The 23,623-nt window shown below is 42.6% G+C and overlaps 1 protein-coding gene across 14 annotated transcripts in view; it reads right to left on the bottom strand.

The window, feature by feature from the left end:
• The window catches only part of Antp (Antennapedia), a 123,497-nt gene that overhangs the window by 26,993 nt on the left and 72,881 nt on the right, over nt 1-23,623 (bottom strand). For 2 of the 14 annotated variants that reach the window (XM_066294801.1, XM_066294796.1), the window contains exon 1: nt 7,814-8,138. The exons of 11 other annotated variants lie outside the window; for them this stretch is intronic. The gene's annotated coding sequence lies outside the window, so the exon portion shown is untranslated. Of the gene's footprint in view, nt 1-7,813; nt 8,139-9,711; nt 9,763-23,623 lie in introns of those variants that run through there. One more of the 14 variants, XM_066294788.1, reaches the window with a different exon arrangement.

The following is a 23,623-nucleotide window of genomic DNA, read 5'->3' on the forward strand; positions in this document are numbered from 1 at the left end:
TGCTATATCGAGGATTTCGGCCTCTATAAATAAAATAAAGCATGTGTCTGTTTTCTTGGAGTTCTGCCTCGTACAAGGCGACTCAAAACCGACGCTGTCACCGTTAAACATAAAACCGGGCCTAAGTGTTTTTTTTTTTTTTTTTTAAATAGAACGCCTTGTATATTGGTAAATGGACAAAATAAACGGACGGCTAACTTGAGTAATCGTCGAAGTTCCGATTGTGCAAGGGACTAAACACCCAAAAATCTTCGCTCATAATTTTCGTACGCGCGCCACTGCTAAGACCTCTCCGCACGTTCCCCCGCCCCAACCATAACCATAATCTCATTATCTTAATTCCACCTTTGTAAAATTATTATTTGAAATTAGGTTTGGTTGGTTTCCCATTGCCTGACTTGAAATTTGCTGTCTACGTTTGATCGATAGTCCTGCCAGGTCTGACACGAACGAAAATCCCTCAAAGGCAATTCCGAACTCCAAGCGATCTAGCCTCACACAACTAGCATTAGACCTTGTGCATACAAGATGGAAATATTTTATGCAAAATTATGATAATACAATCTGCTATTGTCGATTGCAGGCCCGATGACATAATAACGAAAATGTTGCAGCCTTGAAGTTACGCAACAAACACCATTTTTGTGTGGTTATTAAAAGCAGCAGGAATTCCCGAAGTGGACGGTCCAATTTATCAATTTCAGCTTTCGCAGAAACGACATTTTTGTGTTACACTCCACCCTTTTATGTGGTGTATGTGAGCATATCCAGCAGCAGCAGCAGCAGCAGCAGCAGCAGCAGCAGCATTAGCAGAAACCGTAATATATGAAGGGCACCCCATTGTTTGCTCTTTTATTTCGTGTTACGTATACGGACCACATTAAAGAGATGATGAATGTCCGGTTTTCGTATCACGGCCGTTACTTTTTGATGCATTACGCCAGAGAACTGCAGATGCATTATCTTGTCAACAGACTCCGTATAATACACTTGTCACGGTTGTGTCTCTTTGCGTGCTGAGCACTCTGTCTGGATATAAATAATTGCTTTACTTTAGGTTTTGGTGGGTTTCCAAATTTTCAAATTGTGATTAATTGCCGGAACATCGGTAAAATTAGTCGGCAGAACTGGAATAAAGGTATGAGTACTAACTGCTGCCCACCGAGGATCGTTTAACTAATCTGGCTGGCTATTTTCCAATCAGCATAATTGTGCTTAAGACAAACACAAAGCTCCTTCCTAATTGGAATCCGAAACAGCCGCTTCTGGACTGATTACCTTACGAGTACTTTTTCATTGCAGGAACGGACTGGGAGGGAAACAGCGTCGACCATTACGACAACCTGACGGAATCTGGTGGCCGGCACTTGCCAGAGATCTGGACGCACTCCAGTTGCCGGCCCCGGGGCCGTCTTCGGACTCTTCAAAAAAATGGTTTCGGGTGAACGTCTCCATTGCAGCAGCCTCCCGTCGCGTTCCTTTCCCCGAAGAACTGCGCTAGGCCGATCCTGATTGGAAGTTTCATAAATAAGCATGTAGGAAGCTTCTCCAATAAGGAATCAATTTGAATAATAATTGTTTTTAATTTAAATATGCAACATTTTGCCGGGTTGGCAATAAATTTCGTTGTAATTAGAGATCTGACAGTTCGGGTTCTTCTTTGTAGAGCACTCTCAATGGGGATTGGGCCATGCATATGCATGTCTCATTATGCCAAACTTTGTATATGTAGAATGCGATCGGGAGGGTCCATAAATCATCGAGTGTTTTTGAGGGTGAGTGCGTGTTTATCCAAATAGATTGTTTCTCTCTACGATTTTTTTTTTCAGGCCGATGTAGAGGTTGACTTTGATTTTTTTTTTTATCGATCTCCATGAGTAATTCTTCCCAATGGGATTAAGTCCATCTGTAAAAGGATCTCGGCGAAGTTGGAGCTAAAATTGATAAATTAGTCGCTGCGGGTTGGGCGGCTCGGCGGTTACGGCAGAATGCGATGAAAATCGGCGGAACGCCGCAAGCCACCAAATTACAACGTCCCCGACAATAATTTTAACTTTTATAATAAACCCGAGAACATTCATTTTCCCTCCGTTAAACTCACGATCTTTCAATTACGCTGTTTACTGTCTCTTTATTGCTCCGCAGGTGGCTCTTACTAAATAATGCCACGAAATGGGCCTAAAAAAGTAATTATTCTTAACTTTTTTCCAGTTCGTTTTTCCTTGGCCCTTTGAAAGCAACTTGGCAGGGCTCGAACGGCCCGAACACGCTGCAAACTGCGTATTCGTCGCCACCGCGGAGATAATCATGGAAAGACGCAGGTAAGTTTACAAGGACAGTCTCAGACGACCCCAGCTAACGTCTAAAGAAAAAAATCGAAAATATGTCATCTCATCATTACATCATCTTCACATCGTCCTTTTTGAGATCGACGCACTTTTCCCATCGATGTTCTATACCGTTTCTATGGTGAGAAGCTTCGAATGGTTCAAAATGAACATCCATCTCGGACTCCATCTCTTAGTTGTCGGCAAATTTCTTTCTACCGAGTCGTCTTTTTGAAGTTTGGAAATAGAAAATAATCCGAAGGGGCCAAATCTGGCCAATAGGACGGACGAGGCGAAGGTTCGAAATTAAGTTGATTGATTTTGGCCATTGCGACGACGGAAGTGGGGGGCTGGTGCGTTGTCCCGATGAAACGAAAGTTTCTTTTTCGCCAAGTGCGGTCGCTTTTCGGTAATTTCTTCGCCCAAACGCTGCAATAAATTAAGTAGTGTAATATTCTCCAATTATTGTTTTTCCTTTAGGGGATAATCAGTGAGAATTATTCCAAAAACCGACGCCATCATCGTTCCTGCAGATGGAACGGTTTTCGCCTTCTTTGGACCCGATTCTCCCCCTTGAGTCCATTGTTTTAAAAGCACCTTCGTCTCAGATGTGAACTGATAGACCCACGTTTCATCCATGGTTATGAATCGACGCAAAAACCCGGCTTTATTATACTCTCACGTAACGCTCCCTTGAAACACCCTCACGGCGCTGTTGTTGTTCAATTGTGAGTAATCGCAGCACCCATCTTGCTCGCAGTTTTCTCATATCTATTTTTTCGATGAAAATGCGATGTACGGTACTTCCTGAATGCCCAATTCCAAAGCAGTTTTGTGGATTTTCACCACAATTTCTGGAGTGGTCAAATCTGCAGTTTCGTTGGGTCAACCGCTGCAGTTCGTCCGAACGCGTTTAAAGTCTGCCACCTAAATATGACACTTGCTAACGAAGGATCAGATTCCCTCGCAGTAAAATCTGACTCCAGTTTAATGTTAAAGGGACGAAGACTTTTCAAATGAAACTATTGACTCACGTATCGATGACCAATTGTCTCCGCGTTCACTAATCCCTAGGAATGTTCACTCAAACCGGCTTCAAAAGATCCACAAATCAACGTGGCACCCTCGAACATAAGCTTTTTAAGGTTAGGTCTTTGTGATATTTGACGAAAAAATCACCGTCTATATGTCAGGTCGGGCACTTCTAGGGCTATCCTCGTAGTCCCAAATGGAAACGAGGCACTTTTCTTCCAGCCTCTCGTTGAGGTGCCATGCTTGTTCCAACGAGTGCCCCCCCGAAGATCCTTCATCCCGAGCATCGTCTTCGTCCTATTTATCTTCTTCCCTCAATTGCGCAACTTGCACAATAACCTCAATGGGACTTGCAGCAATTCATATGCGTTTTTATTCAAGTGTATCTCAGCCACTTCTTTCACTTCTCTCCTAGATACGTCATCTTCAAAGCAGTTAAATATAGAGATATTTAACTAGAAATGATCCTCGTGACGTTCGCTTTTCAACAGAAGTTGCTTTTGGCTAGAGAAAAGTGAAACTAATTAAGTAAAATTAAACGTTTTAAATAGACATCTTGCGAAGCTCTATATCGCCGAAATGGATAGAGATGGAAATAGAAACGTGTGTGTTAGAAATTGTTCTGATGACGTATGTCCTGATATGAGGTGGTGCATTTCGACGCTCCACTTTGCGTTATCGGCAGGGCGAGATGATTAGAAAAATACCATTTTTCTCAACGGGCACATTCGGATGGTCTATGTACATGCCCGAAATATTTTACCATAATTTCCGGGAGAACGGCCGCCAATTTGACATTACTCTCATGCTGCTGGCGCTTGCGCATCTAGCTTTCGCAAAGAAGGGGCTATTAGGGGGCAAAAACGATGCTAAATCTACTTCTTCTAGGTCGCTCTAGGGGTGCGGGGAGGAGTGCTCGCGCATACCAGCAGTCACCCCGTACGTTTTCAGGAGTCTACGCGTACAAAATTTATTTTAAAAAATGCAGCAATTGCTCTCATCACCTTCCTTGGGCCAAAGCACAGTGTGCAAGTAAACCTTTTGAAAATTACAGTAATTTCGAGCCGAAGCTCCATAAATTACTTCAAACAGTGGCCAACTAAAAAAACATCTCGATTACCTTCGGCTTGGGCGCTTTGCTCTCAGATATCTCTTTTTGTCCCAATTTGTTCCTCGCTAACCACCTACCTGAAATCGAGCCCTTTTCCGACCAAATTAATATCTGCTCTCTTTTCGTTCTAACCATTACCGCCAACGGGATACGCAATTTTAAAATAGAATACGACTTATCCTAAATACCGATCTCAATACAGGCAACTAACTATCTCAGGCTGCAACAATCTGCTTCGACTATCTTAAGTAAGAACAAGTTCCAGCCATTGCAGACACTGTTATTAACACCATGGCCATTACTAACTTCGCATTGGATCGGCCGGGCTAAAAGAAATTAATTAGTTGCAATTACCGACTCTTATCAATTGGTGTTATCGTCATGTAAATCGACCGGTACCATTTGTGACGGAATTGTTAACTAGACGCTTGTAATGAATAAAAAGTGTCTCGTACATTCACTTATTTGAATGTTTATCAACTGTAAGTGAGGGAAGTTTGTTGTGCAATCGATAAGAAAAATGTGTTGTGGTGGGTCAATGCGAACGTTTTGAATTTTTTTTACACGAACACTTTGTATAAAATAACGGCGAAAGGTGAAACTCTCAATTTTTCAATCAAAAAATGTTGTTTTTAATTTATTTTTCAGTTTTTTCAAAATTCAAATTCAGCCCCCTCCTGCCCCCCTGAACTAAATTTTGTTACTCTATTGAGACACCTATCGGTACTGTGGCTTCTCTTTCTTCCTTTCTATCTCTCTCTCTCTCTCTACATCTGATTCGTGGACTAGACATTCTTACAGCTGCTTAAGCTTATCGATTACTTTCCTCCTTTTTTGAAGAAGCCATTTCTCTGATATCACAAAGTGCTTGAAACCAAAGTCAAAAATTTACGTGACTCTCCCTGGCGTCTGTGGTTTCCACCAGCGATATTTCTTCAGGTAGAACAATTTCGGCATCATTTATTAAGTAAGTGCACAATCGCAGAATCTGCAAGAGACTTTCATAGCGAGTCCAAAACGAAGATAACGCTTAATTTTGCAAGACCGAGTCTATGAAGATATCATCAAGACTAAAGCACATACTCTGGTATTGTTTTCATCATCAGCGGTTTGGAAATCAAACTTTCTTCCTAGGAAAGATTTGTAACGAAGACTAACGTTATTTAGTTTTATTATCAGTTAAATAATATGCGGATATTAATGCGGCATTACGGTCGTTTAAAAATACGGAAGCGTCCAAAAGGTGATAATAATCCTTTCATGAGCGACAACTACATGTGTCTTGAAACCGAGTCCAGAGTCCAGTTCTCACAAGACGTTTTGGAAACGTCTTGAATTCTGCCGTGTAAACCCGTTTTCAATCCGATTTCAATCGCGTTTCCTCTCCTGGAAGGTCGATTCGAATCTTCCTTCAAAACAGACTTGAAAATGAATTAAAAATCAGCATGGAATCCCGCACACAAATTTCAATGTTGGAATTATGTCCAAAAGGCTTTCAACGTGCTGGAAAATGCAGAAAGTGTTTGCTGCTTTAGATTAAGGTTTATTTTATAATGGACTGTTGAGGGTATCGGTGTTGTGGCGCTAAAAATTGCTGAAGAGGCCCTGGGAAATGTATAAAAGCTTAGAAGCGATAATGCAGAGAGATTTTTTTCCGATTTTGGGTGATAATAACTGTCTCAAATAAATTAGGTTTAAAAGCCCTCGCTGACTCATTACAACAAGCCCCAGATAGTACTTTATTTTTGCGGTTTTTACGTGCCAAAAACCAGAGATATTAGAAAATCACAGAATCTCAATTATTTGACCACTTAGAAGCTCCCTCGGCTTGTAGGAATTCAGAAGGTAACATTTCTTATTGAGGTTTTCCCGATCACACCGTATGGCTCTTACCTGTTCACTACGGAATTTTCAGTCTTGCTGATCTGATATAAATGATCATGTTTGTTATTATGGCATTTTTCCTCGAGCAGTACTTTGCCTTTCACAGAGTGAGGAATGTTCAACCATGAAACAGATTTTTATGTAATCAATCTCAAGAGATAAAGGGCAATATGTTTATTACTGATGATTTACGCAGGGTGCGTTTACACGGTGGACACTTTGGGGACTTCAAGAGCTTGTGAGAATAGCTGTTAAGTCGTGAACAGGCAAGAAGGCAAAACCATTAGAGTTTAGAAGGTTAGAGAGTCAAGCGTGATAACTACTCCGCAAGAAGGCCAAGGGAAAGGGGGAGCGCTGAAAAAGGAAGGAGATGATTTTAATAAAGTTATGTTAGAAGAGCCAGTGGAGAGGGTTAATGAAGAACCAAGAAAACATACGAGAACTTGTTGGAAATCTGGTAAATAACAGCAATAACAGATTCAACATGAATTATAAAAAGAGCGGTAAACGGACTAAGTGTGTAAAAAGTGGTAGCAACAGGAACCCTCAAAAGCGTCTATGTGTAAGCCAAAGAAGAGAAATTGCGGACAGTGATGTCTTGAGCCGCAGAAAATGGGGTTGCACACAGTAATGAAAGAGATAGAGGATAAGGAAATGGTGAAAACTAGAATTTATTTCAGACCATTAACTTGTGAAAGAATTGAAATATTTCGATTTCATTTCCACGTGTGCAGATAGGAATTAAAAAGTATCGACAACCGCCCTCTTGAAAGCATTTTTTATCAGCTTACTGACATTTTTTATCAGGCTATATGACCGGGTCAAATTTATTCTATGGCCTCCTTTTTTTCTATGTAAAACTGCTCATGCCAGACCTCTTTATCTTTGATATATTACTGAATGGGGAAAAAATGAGCAATTAAGAGCTCCTCTTGCACTTTCATCGTTATTTATCCCTCTCATCAGCCGCCGTTCCGTCATGTTATCTTTATTTGATTTTGAGGGTGCAGGTCGGAAAAAGAAATTCGCAGACTTTCAACCGCTGGCGCATTAAGGTCCATTTCCCCCTGCAGTCAATATAACTGAGGCTCATTTTTTTTCTCTCACCACCACACTAGTTAATCTCGATTAAAATCGCCTTAACTTATAATAATAAAGGATATTGCGCACGATTTCCTGCTTCGATGTAGATTTCCTTTGGATTTTTTTCGTTCACGAGGCACGTGTAAACGGCCTCAAAATAATGCGGGCAATGTTCTACTTTAATACTTATACATATTTATTTAAAATTTTCAAATACTTCAACGCAACCCTAAGGGCCTTTAATTGACACATTAACTCTGCACATCTGGCCTATTATTGGAGTGCGCATATATTTCATGGATAATTTTGAGCACTACATTGAACTACAGTGAACCAAACAGGTTCCTCCTTTGCTCTTGAAACAGGCGAAAATTACCTGTTGGCATTGCCGACATGTCAATTGAAGCGATCCGAATTCTTCGGATGGCGGACCACACAAGTCTTGAAGCGCGGCATTTTTGAAGTTTCACCCACTTAATTGGTCACTCTAATCACCCTCTTTGTCGCACTTAATTCCGTTCTTGTTGTGTCTCTTCTTTGCGAAGCGGAGCGCGGAAAACCCGACGCGACTTCGAAACTGACGATGGAGGTAAACTGTCAAAAAATCAAAGAGGAGCGAAACTAATGCGAGAGTGGTTCGTCACTCTGTACAGTTTGCACTAACAGCTCATTGGTCGAATGCTCGTAATAGCACTGGGAGCCTGTCAGCATATATTCAGATATCACGAGAACTGGGCGCACGCACGCCCGTCTCTCTCCCTCGCTCGCTCCCACTTGTTGCGCGCCCATTAGCTCTCTCTCTTTCTACCAGATGAAAACCGTCTCCTACCTCCCTGGTTATTTTCAGTAATTCCTACAACACTTTGGCCGATACGGATGATTTTTATATGTTGCCGCGATCCGTATTATCATTATGTGCCAATGAATGACTGAACCAGCTTTGTGAAGTTTTTATTGGGTGAGCGATTATTTATTTTAGAGGTTTGAGGTGACGGGAACATGTGAAAATTCAATAAAACGTTAGTCTGAGCAAACCCGCATGACATGACCAAACCACAGAGGCACCTTATGGACTACTAACCGAGTTGAGTTTTTGTCATTAAAACGGACATAGATATAACGTGTCATGCAGGCTTCACAAATCAATATAATTGGAATAGAACTGATCGTACTAACAAGGCCTAGGAATTTTCTAGGTACAGTTTTTGTGAGGGTATTAAGGCTAACATGCTCAATAATGAGTACCCAGGAACGTCTTAATTTAATTAAGGAAAGATAATGTCAAGGGAATGAAGAGAATTTCTTCCCTATCTCTCTCTTTCTCTCTCTGAAGGCTCTTGGATTAGTTTAATTTTATATTTCAAACACTTCCACGTGGCTACGGGCAAAACTGCGTCGTTCTCGGTTGTGCTGCTGATTAGAGCATTTCGGTCAATTACCGGAGCTTTCAACATTTATTACGTGAAGCTTATAGCAACAATATGTCACTTTCCAGAGGGCGAATCTAAGCATAATTCGAAGTAAAAACGTTCATGCACATTTACTTCGTCCCTTGTTCCAATCTTGGTTGCGGCCCTGAGAATGCTTTTAGCAGAACGCTGCTTTCACTTCCATTTAATCCTCAAACCTGGAAGCGTCGCATTAAAACTTTTTTCTGGACAAATGGTAGACCCCACAGACACTTGGAATTAAGAGAAAACTTCTTTAAATCTAATCAATTTTGATGATTTTAAGATAATTTTGTTTCAAAAAACCATCCGCCTTCGACGACAACTTTTTAAACTGTGGAAATCTCAATTTCTTAACGACTGTTTCAGCATACTTTCGCCTGTGCTCTCACTGACCTTTCTGAAAGTTTCTGATCTACCTTCATTTATAAAAAATTACAAGAATTCAGAGAATGTTATATAATATTTGTTCGAACTAACTTCCGTTCTAGCCTAACCTTTCAAACATCCTCGCTACCTTGTCAAAATAATTTATCATCTGAGTGGTGCAAATTTCAATATTCTTGGGTATCCAACATTTAACCAGGAATTAAGTTGAACATTATGTAGAAACATGAAAACCCTTTCCCAGGGATCCACGAAGGGGAGCCCTGTCAGGAGGGGAAGGGGACAAAGGGATATCAACCTTCCCCTCAGAAGCAGTTGGTGATGTTAGTGTGCGAATATATATTTTTTGTTTTTGCCATGTCAGACCCCCCATACTCCTATTCTAGCCACGCCACTGCCAGGACGGGCAGCTTTTGAACTATAAACCCGTTTTACAAACCTTCTTTCTGTTGCTCTCTGTTCAGAAATCTGATGATTGACTCTCCCTTACCTGAAACAAGAAAAAAATACTGTAGCTTTGATGAATATGTAATTGAAATCTCTACACAAAAAGGGTGACCCCTTTCCATAAAATGATCATTCGACACGGCCACTCCCATAGGCCGAATCCTTCATCACACATCTCATCCGCCAAGATAATAGATTCATTACGTTTCTGAATGGCACCCCGTAACAAAGCTGACACTAAGTATTAGTCATCCCCGTTAGTTTTTTGGTCCGATTCGCACAGAACGATAATGGCGGCCCCCGGTCGGCCCTTTAAAGGGTCCCTCGCCTCGCTAATGTCCGGTCCGCCCTTAGAGCGGCCATGCGAAAGCCCTTTTCGTATATTAATTGAGTCTTCTGGGCCCGGGGACCAAAAGGCTGCGTCATGGACGCATGATTTATCGCGTCTTGGTTGCCATACACTTCCTATAATTTTATTCGGATTATTTTTTTTCGGCGTCTTAATTAAAATGTTCATACTAAAATGGTTTAAAAGAATGAAAAATCGAGCTGTCGGACCACACAGGCCCAAATAAGCGATCTCTCGTGTCTAACTCGCGATTATGGCCTCAGTATTTACAATCCCACGATCCGAGTAATTGCCTCTGAAACGCAACTTTCATAAGGCCTAATTTATGCCTGCGAGGCCTCTTTTCGCCATAATATCACTCGAGCTTTAAAAATGAGGACAGCAAAATTATGAGGGACATTCGAGCCGGGGAGGCCCCCATTCATCTCATCTGTCAGATATTATGGAGTTGATCCTGGTATTTTTGTGCAACACACAAATCATCAATGACTATCGTTGCTAACAAGTCTTACCCTTAGCCCTATTATAAAACTAACCCCAAATAGCTTTAGTTCCATGGCTGAAGGATATAATAAGGAGTTATTTAGGCAAGTTTGAAGGCTGTAAATCATATTGCTAACTTTGTCTGATTAGGCTGTTCTATAGGTAAGAACACAGAGAAATTTGTTTCTATTCAGCTCAAAGGGCGTCAGTTTCCTTTTGCTCAGTGTATTTTATGGAATAAATGACAGGGGTCGCGTTAAGGTACCGTTTTTTGAAGGGGATTGCCGCTCAGGTATACGGATAGGCAGAATCGAGTTGTGAGGCGTTTCACAAAAAAGGAAAAATTCCTTCAGCTGTGGGGATCTCGGTAACCGTGAAAGATGCGAGGTCGGTTAAGTTGGGACGCTGACAAGGGATATTTGGTATTTTCCGCAAACTGCGAGACCGAACCTTCAGACGTAGTGAATCGTCGCAATCGGGAAATGAGCTGCATTCGAAAACGTGAAAACCCAAAATGGCGCATCCAAGAAAGTTGACGGTGGTCGTCGAAAATCGAAACGTCGTCGCAGTAGCGGAAAAGTTGCAGCGATGAAGAGTGAATCACTGAGTTACCTGGCCAAATAAGCAGAGGAGAAAACCGTTTCTTCAAATTTTGGTTGCGCTCCAAAAACGGACACCCTGTATAACGTAAGTTATCGGCGTAGCTTAAAACAAACATATTTTGAAAACAACGTAATTTACGACGTAATTTGTATATTATTTAACATAAAATATGGCAACGCCTACTGAACAATGAACCGAAACGTTCCTTGAAGCTCGGAAATTTTCCGATTTTTATTAATACCCGTGACAGCTTTACAGCACTATCATCGTCCTTATAATATGCAAAAACCTCATTTTCAAACTAGTCTGTTACACATGAGATGCATACTATAGATAAGCCCGTTAGATTAATGTCCACTCCCACATTAACCAATTATTGAGGCCAAAAAGACCACGCACCAAGATGGACAAGGATAAAACCTGAATTCTAGTTGTATTGTGGTGAAATTATGTATCAAAAAATCGCCTTTAGTGTTGTGCGAGTGAACACTAAATTGTCCACTAACATGCACGACCGAAATGACCATTAGTGTTGCCTCCAAATAGCAGCGCCGAAGATGACGGCCCCGATGGTAGTACAGTTAAGTGTATTGTGACAATGGCAACTTTGAGCGAGAGACCCAATAAATCTCGCAAATGCAAATGTCCTTTTTTTTTTTTTTTTGTTTGTTTGGACAGTATTGCACAATTCGTAGTAATGGGGCTGTTAAAATTTCGTCGTTTCTAAGGGGAACCATCTGTTGTTTTGGGAAGTGATGACCGCTCTTCGGTTCGGACCAGATGGCAGAGTCGAGGATTTTGCTCTCATCTGAGCGCGGAGGCTTTAGTTAATTTTTAAATCCGAAACGAGAGTGTTTTGTTGCGCGATCGCAACCAATAATAAGTAGATTAACTAGCAGCATTTCGGCTGCGGTCATAAATCAGTTTTAATTTACGAGCCGGATGAACAAAAACACGGAAAACGAAAGAAAATAACAATTAGAGAGAAAGGGAAACAGTCAGCTTAAGTTCCTGTTCTCCAGCAAATAAGAGCAGGGTGATATATTACTATGACTATGAGGCTACATAACACTGATTATTTTTATTCCGCACTAGTGGAACAAACACAACGTACGGTAAAATCGCGAATTTTTGCGGCTGGAAATAATTGAATTCCTTCCCCATTAAATCAGTCTTCCATAATTGCAGAGATACGAATCTGATTCGGGCTCTTGCGATCATTAGTTTAAAACACTAATAATATGTTAAGCTTTGGGCCACACCGCTCTTTTGAACGCATTGACAAGTATATTAATTTACGCAATTTGTTATACAGGTGGCCCAGGCAGGTTGATTAGCATAGGATTCGGACCAAGCCTTAAAAGAATTATGATGCCCTCCTTTTTGCTTGTAATGAACCACTGTGTCACAATAACCGGGAGGTAATCTTAAATATTTGAGGTATAAATTATTCAGTTGCGAAGAATAGTCCGAACATAAGCTCAGCGTTGCTACCCATTTTCCTGCAAACAAAAAAACCTAATTAACCTTTTAATTCGTATGAGATAAGATATCTCTCTACATGGCCGCGACATAAACGTTACATTATCATGACATCTCATAAATCATTTTTATTTAACATGAAACTCATCTCCGAATTTGGTTAATTAATTATGCAAATTAAAGTGGGATAGGCGGGTCCAAGTCCCAAATCCGACATGCCACGCTCGTGTTTGTTTATAGGGATGCGAGTAAGGGGTTATGCAAATTATTATTGATGATGATCAGCTATTGCAATAGGAGGGAGATGGGCCGAAGGCAGGTTTCCATCCCTCGTCGAACAACACGGAGGGTTCCCAGTTCGCTGGTTCCCCAGGGTGGGGCCCGAGGAGAACCGGCGGCGTGCGAGTGGCGAAGAGGGATCGGGTACTTCCCCTAGAATCCGCCGTTATCTGTGATTTTGCGACATTCGCTCAATGGGAAGGCAGTGGAGCGGAGACCCCAGAGCAGGCTCTCGCGTTAGAGGTCGACGCTGCGAGCGGACTCCTCAAAGCAGGAAACTGATGATATGTTGAGCGAGCGACTAACAGCACTCACCAGGTTTCGGGCTAATTTGAATGAGCTGAAGAGTGAGACGGGGACGGTGATGAGCGAAGATTGTTGCCACAGAGAACTTTGGCTCATGCGAATGAAAATTCAGCAGCCGAGACGAAAACAAAATAACGAACGAATCATGCGGATGCCCGGTCGTAGTTCTACAGGCGCTCACAAATTAAAATTGTTTGCTCTGGAAACATACCAAACAGACGCGCTCATTTGGAAACAGAAACGTTCCCGTAATCCGCAAAGGGCAAAAGAGGGCGTGGCCGATGGGGGAAACCTTCATTTCCTGAATGGTTCTATGCACGTCCTGCTGTACTACGGAAGATGGAGGTATAAATTTGCCCCGAAAAGCAGTTTCTATTGTGGATAAAAGTCCTGGCGTAATTAGCTAGTGGCCACTAGAAAAATCTCTATCACGTCTCTAGCACCGAATGGCACACGTCTCTTTCAGCCAACGGATTCAGCAAATTGCATTATCGTAAAATCCCTTCAAAGATGAGGGAAAGATACTAGGGACGTCCGTAAATTCATATATTGATTATGCATTCGGTGCGGAATGGCTAATTTTTCGACATGAACTATTGGACAAAAGAGGAGGAACTTTATTCATTTTAAATTTATTTATTTGAACCAAATTGAATATGGAAACGACTAGACATGTACGAGGATAGTCCCCGAAGTGCCCGACCTAACACTTATAGCAAAAAATATTGGGAAATGTTATTGAATTAAACGAGGATGTAAATTCTGCGAATCCTTGAGTACCACGTGACATTTAAACAGACATTTGATGCATAATACAACATTTTCTGATGAACGTTCGTTCTCTTTAAATGGTGACGTTAACAGACATAACTGTCGTTAGTGGAGTGACGTCAATGCTCTTGCGTTCCGAGAGACCCACACTCAACAACCTCAAAAATTGAGCGTTTCAACAGGGATTTTAGATGATCGCTTTGTTGGACCCTTTCTACTTCTTAGAAACTTACACGGAGAAAACCATCTGCAACTTCTACAAGACGCCATGTATGCCGGGATACCTGAAATGCTTGAACAAGATCCCCGTCTCTTAGAACAAGGATTAGTTGTTCAACGTGAGGGAGCGCCTCCGCACTACGTTGCTGCTGCCGACAATTTGTAGATGAAGAATTCCCGGGAACATGGACTGGCAGAAGACGTCCAGCGTGGTGGCCCGTGAAATCCCCTGACCCTAGTCCCCTGGATTTTTCTTATGGGGACATTTGAAGACACAGTTTGATTCCTTGGAGGACACACATGCCCGAATCGTTGAAGAGTACGTAGCGTCAACAACACCAGAAATGCTAGACAATGTGCGATGACGTTTTGATGATCACCCGTACATGAGCATGGAAGTCGATGGAGGTCCCTTTCGATGTTTCTTGTGGCGAAATAAACAAAACGTGAGTAAAAATGGTTGACATCAGGTTATTTGGTTTTCGTTTCATTTCTGCAAGACCGACGCACAAAAATAAAAAAGCTTGACCATGCAGAGAATAAAATTACCTTTCAACCGAGGCAAAACCCAACCCCTCTCTCTATTGAAAATTTCAAAGGGGTGTTTCCAGGGGTAGGGGGTGGCATTATTTCGAAAATAACATTTTCCCGAAATGACGTCACCCTCGTAGCAGCAAAGATACGCGGGGGTGGAGACTTTTCCCGGGGACACCCTGTATGTACTGTTCTTAATGCCGTTGGTGCAGGTTAGTTCAAGCGCATGATACCGAAACAGTGTAGTTTATTTTATGTCCTCGCTTCCATCATCAAGCCAAGGGTCGTCAGAGGGGCTGTACCCGAGGGCGTAGGTCCGGATTCCTAATATCCGGAATGCTCGCGATCTTAGCGCATTGTGTATGCTTCGCGCGGGGATTAGCCCATTAATCACTCCGGTCATTGTATCAACTATCAAAGCGGCAAGGTTTCGCAACAATAGTCCTTTCGCTCGGCTGAACAGCCGAACGGGGGACGAAACTCCCCCTTTGCGCCCCCTTCAACCCCCCCACGTTTCTGTCCCGCTCTTTGGATTTGGCATTTATGCTTTACGGCATCGCGATCAGCATACAAAAAGAGCTGCGGAACGAACAATAAAGGCAAACAACGAACAAAGCTGATGGAAAACGCGGCTCCTGCTTGTTGCCAGAAGGGGGTTCGCGCTAAGAATTGAAATTTTGAGGCTCCAATAATGAAATCTATTAAGATACTTATTGTTGCGTCGGGAAGAGTATTGCTACGACTATTCTTAGCCCCTATGGTTGTCAGCCGTGCCCAATAGATTAGAGGCAGGAAATTACTATTTGAGCCGGTACACAATTGGCACAGGCTCCGGGTACATGTATTTTATTCACGTCGTTTTTAATTGAAAGTTAATTTCTGGTGCAACGCTCGGTCGCGCCTTGTAATTGTAGAGGAGGGTCGGCCATTGCATCTGATGACATAAAACATATGCAGGCCGGGAACTTGGGCCACTTGTCCGGCCAAGCGGACCAAAAAAAAAAAATAATACACAACTGTACCAAGGGCGTGGTCCAATTCCTATCGCACTTAAAAGTAGACAAAATAACTGTTTAAAAAAAGATCAAAAGAGATGAAAAGCAGATAAATAACATGGGGGACTGCGGGTTGAGGACATCTTCGGCCGTTTTTCACTGCGGTTGCGTGTCAATATAGATGCCTGGACCAATCCTGCAGCAGTTAGACACGCGTGTAATCTCAGTTAAGGCCTGTGTTTGCAGGAAAATGAGCAGGTGTTTTTAATATGGCATCATTAGTCTTGTTTAGCCTTTCTTGTGCTTAGACAAATTAAAGCCGATGCCTCAGGAATGCATGGCTCTTCGGGTCTGCCTTAAAATAGTCTCTCCCGACAAAGAACCACCAACTCATCAGGCAAAATCGATAGCCAATTTTCAACAAGGCGGTCAAAATGACTTCGAATTTTTCAAAGTTGGAGACCCAGACACTGACTGATGATGGCCATCGGCTGACACCAATCAAGCCCCGCATCGGGCCCAACTGGGAGCCTGCCCCTTTCTTTCTATTAGGTCGGACGATGGCAAGGCTAAAAAACACCATTTGTCAAACGTCAAAAGATCCAATGCGGATTTAAAGAGGTTTTAATCACTGGCCAGCGTTGCCTTTCTACCGTGGTCCGTCAGCGGAGCCCGTGGGAAGTTGCTTAGTTGGACGGATTATGTGACAACGTCGTATGTGAAACGAACCACCCGTAACAGTTTAATTTTCAAAAATTATAAGGAGTATTAATCACTTTTCAGAAAATAATACGATAGAACGGATAGGTTTGGAGGTGCTGTAATGAAGTTATTTGTCAGCGTAAATGACTTCTTCAGGCTCCAGGTAGTCCAGATGTAACTGCTTAGATTAGGTAGACGCCTGAGAGTGAGAAGCATTCGAGTATGTCTCATGGCGGATGTAATAAATGTAATGTAATAAATGTCACGTTAGCTCCCGGAATGGAGTTTCCATGAATTTGTGCAATTGAAACGACTATCCTCTTGTATTTTCAATTTTTTAAAGGAAAACATGCAAAATTGTTTTGGACATCTTTCCGTGATTCAATACTTTCATTCGGAAGGTCTTGATCCCTTTAACATCAAGGCGGAGTTGGATTTTACTCCGGGAGAATCTGGTCCCTCGTTAAAGAGTCTAAAATATCGAGTTAAACGCGATCGTACGAGCTGCCAAGACGGACTTCGCAGTGGTGGACCCAACGACACTCCAGATCTGACCACTCCAGAAATTGTGCTGGAGGATTTCAAAAAGTACTGTACGTCTCATTTGCTATAAGAAAGCTGCACGCATGACGGGTACCACAATTACACACTAGTGAGGCTGTTCTGAGGAGAGTTTGGGAAAGTTTCGCTGCAGTAAAATCGAGTTTTTGCGCCGGTTCACAACCGTGGATGAAACTTGGGTTCATCATTCGATACCTGAGACCAAAGACCGATCAAAACAATGAACTCAAAGGGGAGAATCGACTCCAAAAAATATTTTACAAATTTATTGCAGCGTTTGAGCGAAGGAGGTAGGAAATGGCGACCGCATTTGGCGAAATTTTGTTTCATGAGGGGAGTGCGCAGTTCCGTGATCGCGATGGTCGAAATCAACCGACTTGGTTTGGAACTTGTTCCTCGTCCCCCCTATTCGCCAGATTTAGCCCCCCCGGATTATTTCCCGTTTTTATATTTGAAAAAATGGCTCGACGGAAAGAAATTCGCCAATACTGACGAGGTGAAGTCCGAAGTTGATGCCTATTTTCAAACATACGCAGCTTTTTTTATAAACAGGGTATAGAACATCGCCGGGAATAGTGCGTCGGTCCCAAAGGAAACTATGTTGACCGATGACGTAACATTTTCCAAATATTTTTTTTTTTAAGTGTTCGGTCGGGAAATTCGGGGACCATCCTCGCAACTCGCCTCCTTGTGGCGAGAACTAAGCTGCCTGCAACGTTCCTCCATTGCGCTCGGGATTCCTGATCGTGCGGTGTATGCAGCTTTAAAATTTGTTACGATATTAGCTCAGCTACACCAACTACCCAAAGCCATTCTAATTTTTCAGCTTTCACAAAACGCAATTTAAATTTTTGTTCAGAACAGTTTGTCAGTGGCAAATTTTACCACCCCGAGCTATTCGACTAACGCGTGGCCGCAACGTTGCGAACATGCCAACCAGTACATAACATTATACCTATACATAGTGCCAACCCAAATATCTGACCATGGCTTCGGAATGGTCCACTGAAATTTTAATTAAACGCGAGGAGAAGTGATATCATAGAAAAGCGCCTGAAGTCGTCTGCCTCCAGTTGCATTGTGCCGATCACGGTTCAATGGAAGTCAATTCCCCTGCAACACGCTTACAAATTTATTGCAACAATTTAATAAGCCAACGACGAACACCGTGGCCTTACATGCCTGTTAACAAGCTATAAAATTCACCTTGTGCATAAATAGACGGCGATATACAGCGTGTCCCAGAAACACTGGTGCAAATGAGCGTGGCGTGCTAGCGGATGAAATGATTCAGCTCGAAAAGTGATGCGTGATGGCGATTTAATTTAAATGAATTTATCGAACTCAAACCTCCGCAGGAGCTCCCAATTAAAAAAGTTATTTTGGAACCCTGGAGAACGGATACAAGGAGCTTTCGTTTGATGCGATTTTCAGCTTAGTTTTTCCATCTTCTAGTGCCCGACGCTCCATAGTTCCTGCGGCTCCCTGCACGTATAGCTCCTGGGCTGCATTTGGCCCTGCCATGGATGAATCGCAGGAATTTCGCGGAGGGAAAAAATTGGAAGACGGAGCAGACTCTCCGGATAGCCATCTTGGGGTTCGGGGGTAACATGGCAAATCCCATTATTCCGCGTACATGGTTTTTAATTGAAAAGTCGTCGTCAGCCCTGCTCGGCGCCGCTGACGTATTTCATAGGTGTCATCGGCAGGGGCCATTTATCAACCCCCGCGCCTTCGTTGCCGCAAAAATTGCTCAGTCTTCTGGAAACGGAAATTTCGCTGAAGCAAACACGACACCCCCTTTTAAGCCAGAGATTAAAACGCTCCGAAAGCTCGCTCAAACCTAAAAATTTAGTGAGTAAAATCAACACTCAAAACTTCCTATTCAACTTCAAAGATTCTAAAAATAAACACACACGGCATTAAAACCCAACATCTCAGTCCATTTTATCTCGTCGGAATCCTGCTGCAGCAACGAGAGAGTTCACTTTACACGACTTCTCGGTGAAATATCGGCGAATTAAACTTGGTACACTGACCCAGAAACGTGCAATCATGCAGGAGGGGTGGGAAATAAAGAATCGTCGTGATGATGTGTGAGTCCCGAAAATTCCTGCATATTCCTGCGTTTTCCTGGAATTATTACGGGATTTGACTGATTTAAGCCGGCACTAAGATGACTAGGATGCCGAGCCCGAGGCTAAAAATGGAATGGTCTCAGAAGCACGAGGTCTATCCAGGGTGTTACGAATGCCACGAAAATATTTCCAGTGTCGAGAAAAAGCCTGGAAATAATCGAGTGTTCCTTTCGTTTCCAGGACGCGCCAGGAGATTGAATTTTGATGGGCACCTCAGTTGCCGCGTAAGAGCCTTTGAGAGGTAGCGCGTCGTCGAGCAGAGATCTCGACCGCTGGCTCTGCTGAATGGGGCCGATAATGCGTCGGGACGACGTTTGTTTCGGCTAAGGCACGTCGAAGGTATCACTATCACATGACCTCGCGGTAACGAAACCCATGGGAAAAGCTCGTCCTTCTCTAATCCACCAACACCGGTCCGCGTGGAATTAAGTTCTGTGCCTGCTAAAACATTCACAAATTTCTTCGCTTGGCATGAATATGGACCCGCAGATATCGATCGGAACGAAAAAATTCTCGGAGCGGGAATCGACGGTTTTGGGAAAAAAAGAGACGACTGAAAACGCAATTTGCGTCTGAGCTCGATAGCTCAGTCCTCCCTACCGGATTGATTTTGCTTCAATCGCGCTCTAGAAAAGGGCATAGAGCGCCCGCTGGATTAGTACAAAATGAAACGTAATTTCATTAAAATTATCTCTGGGGGAGATATCGCAACAAAAGTTGTCATTGCAGTGTCGCCATAAATCAAAATCGATTCATTTGCAATACCCGTTACTGATATTTCGATATTTTTACGGTCGCCTCAATTCGCGATAGCTGTCGGGACTGGGACCAATCACACGTGCGATATGAACGCATCTGCTCTTTCCGGCAAAATAACTGATGATTTACGGCATTTCGATAATTTTATAAAGCGATTATTTTATTAAACAATGCCCGTCCCTCGCCAATGCGGAAGTAATTTATGGGAGATGCGCGACAATCGGTTCGTATGTTTGCAAACTTCCCTTCCGACGCTCCAATTCTATTTCCTTTTGGATCGCTGCAAATTGATTTTAAAAATAATGCGCCATATTTATTAGGGCGGGGGTTGGTATCGATCAAACAGCCCTAAATGCTGATGATTCATCAGATACTTCCCATAACCTCCATCACATGCATGTTTTATGCCCCACATTAGTAAATGATGAACTCACTATGAATGCTGGAAATAGGATGAAAAGTTATTCAAAAGAATCGAGATTTATGGTTGGTGTTAACGGACATGTTCAGTCATTTGCTATTTTGCATTTGGGTTGGCGATAACCAAAATCGGTGACGCTAATGGTTTGATTTATGGGAGCATGCTTAATCCATACAGAAACATAAGGAGGAGGTATCGAACACCTTCGGGGCTGCGGGACTTAACAAAAGTGAGTGAAACGAGGTTGAGATAAACAGTCTTCCTTGCTTGTCGAAATCGATTCTAATTAGACGCCACGAGAACCGGAATTGTAATCGATATCAATCGCTCGGCACGTTCGAAAAAAATCGATACCGCTCCGAACTCAATCCCCCTAAAGTGTGGCGGAGCCACGTGGGGACACTTGTCTTGGTGCATTATGGGCCCCACGCAGGGTACCGTTGGAAAAAGGGAGAGATTCATGTATCGGGATGTAGTCAGAAATAGAAAACCCTATTTATTTGAATAATTGTCAGCCAACTTTATTTTCCAACACGATAATGGCCCCAAGCATTCTGTAAAACTAGTGAAAGAGTGGTTGGAACAAGAACCAAAGTGTACCATGAAGTGGCCTGTCCAAAGTACGGATTTAAATCCGATCGAGAATTTATGGGGCCTTGTAGCTCGTATGATCCGAACAGGGAATCGCATTAGAAATGGAAATGAACTGTTTGAACGGTTCACACAGGCCTGGCATCAAGTTGATCGGCGGCTAATTGAAGAATTAATGGAATCAATGCGTAGGAAGATGGCAGAAGCGATTAAGGCGAAGGGATATCACACAAAGTGCTTAAGCTCTGCTAATTCCCGTTTTTAACAATGAGACGTCCGGCGAAATTTTGTCCAGTTATTGTTGATTTTTTGCCATAAACGTTAATTTCTGTAAGAAGCCTTTTTGATTTTATTGCGGTTAAAGTGCATTTTTATTAAGAGCAAAACTATAATTTAAAAAAAAAAACTTGGTGATATTCGTCAAATTTACGATTGGTGCGAATTTCGAAAAAATTCCAAATATCTTTTAAACGTGAAAAAATTATTTTTTGGAAACACGCTTATTTTAGCTGTTGAATTCCTCGCTCGACGCATGAGCGACGGTGTCATTTCGAAGACTTTTTAGGGCGAACTACGAACATATTTAGCAACCTTTGCCCCACAAAATAAATTTCAAAACGAAAGCAAAGCCCAGCACAAACAAAAAGACCCATAAAACTTTCACTAAAGCCCTATTTAGCCCATTCATAGAGAACGTTTGCACAAAAGCAGAGTCAAGAATCCCGAGGTGGGTCGTAAAAAACGTTCCTCCTATCTTTTTCTTAGACGTTTTCTAACCCGTGGATGGTCGCATTTTTAGAGGTATTTTTGAGCTTGCAGCTGACATTATTAGAAAAATTACGTGGTGTGTGATTAGAAAGTAATTACTGGTAAAAAATCGTGCTGCAGGGTTACAATGGCAATTATAAAAGATAAAATCCAAATCGAATCGTGCGGAGGCCGTCAGAACGTCGGTTTCGTGTGCAGCTACACATGTGGCGTAAGAGCCGAAGACAAGATAATAAAGTGCACGAATGTGTCATATTCCATTCAACCATAATGCAGTTGTTAACACTGGAACATATTGCGCTGCGATTGTCAATTTACCGCTTATTGGGACTGTTAGTTTTGTTGGTAAAAAAAGGCGGAAAGAAATAATAAGATCCTATACCGGAAACGTTGGGATAGCGTTCTGCATCTCAGCCGAGCAATAAATCAAGCCGGGAACCGTTTGCGTAGCATTATTGCAAAACAGTGGGATTATTTTTAATCCCCCGAAACTCTTATTAACTTTCCCGTGGCGGAGGGAGACGGGACAGGATTAAATCTCCGGTTGTGATCTGCCGCCCCCGCCGCCCCGCCCGCCCGCCGATCCGCAAAACTGTCGGGATGCCACGCAACCATAGCAACGGCACCGGCGAGAGAAGAGAGCACTCCGTTGGCCTGTCTCCTGTCTCTTGATTTATGGCGATGGAAAATGCGAGAAATGAAGAGCGGCAGCCAGACAACGAAGGCAACGATACCGGGCCCAGGCGAAAATCACCCGGGATCGGCGGAAATTTTTGTCTGGAATTCTCATCGCGATCTCGAAAACGAAGAAACATCTATTCAGATCCCCCCCCCCCCCCTCTCCCTGCCCCCACCCCGAACATAAAAAAAAAACAACAAAGCCACATCGATTCTACACCCAAAAACAAAGAAACATCGATCCTACACTCAAAAACAAAGAAGCATCGATTCTACACTCAAAAACAAAGAAACATCGATTTTACGACTCAAAACAAAAACACATCGATTTTACGACTCAAAAACAAAGACACATCGATTTTACATCCAAAAACAAAGGAACAACGATCCTACATTTAAAAACAAAGAAACATAGATGCTACAACCAAAAACAAAGAAACATCGATTCTACACCCAAAAACAAAGAAGCTTCGATCCTACACCCAAAAACATGTAAATGTCGGGAAGAAATGGCCTTTAGAGAAAACAATAAAGGGGGAAGTGGGAGAGAGAATGGATCGGTCAAACCTTAGGAATATTTTAGTCATTCTCGTAGCATTACGATCTAGCGACTATGGGAACCCGTTACCGTTGCTCCAGAGGGAACATAACCTCTCTCAAAACTACTCCACTATAAATTTCAGTTGTGACTTACAATGTGTCCAAAATAAGGATGTTCAGCATGGGGATTTCGTAAACGTTAAGTGACCCAGACCTAGTTAAATGGGACTGAGACAAGAAGAGGAGCTCTCACTTGGAGAAAAAGAGAGAGGGAGAGGGAGAATACGGTTCTATGAGCCTATAGGAATATTTTAACAGCATCATCTAGTTCACTTCCATCCACTACTCCGTAGGGACGGTCATTCCGTCATTTCGTTGACGTAGATCTGATTTATCCTCTCCCAGATATACCTTCAAATATCTCCTCCTCGAGAGACCTCTTTGGGTCTCTAGAAATCTCTTTTGTATTGCCTTGGTGGTTGTTTCGTCACAACACTTCTCACGAGATCCTTCCCATCGCCTCTCTAAGACCCATTCCGTATTCTTCAGGTGACTTTGCCAACGCGTCCTTTACCTCAGCTTGGTCTCGACCATTCGACGATGTGCGTTGAGCACCTTCATGATGTAGCGAAGTTCGGTCCCATGCTCAAGGGATTTCACGCCGAAACCTGCGCTTCGAGGACAGATTTTGTCAGATCTCGTCGAGGTTTGGTTGGATTATGGAA

The sequence above is a fragment of the Euwallacea fornicatus genome, chromosome 21 (genome assembly GCF_040115645.1).
Source record: "Euwallacea fornicatus isolate EFF26 chromosome 21, ASM4011564v1, whole genome shotgun sequence".
NCBI lineage: Eukaryota > Metazoa > Arthropoda > Insecta > Coleoptera > Curculionidae > Euwallacea > Euwallacea fornicatus.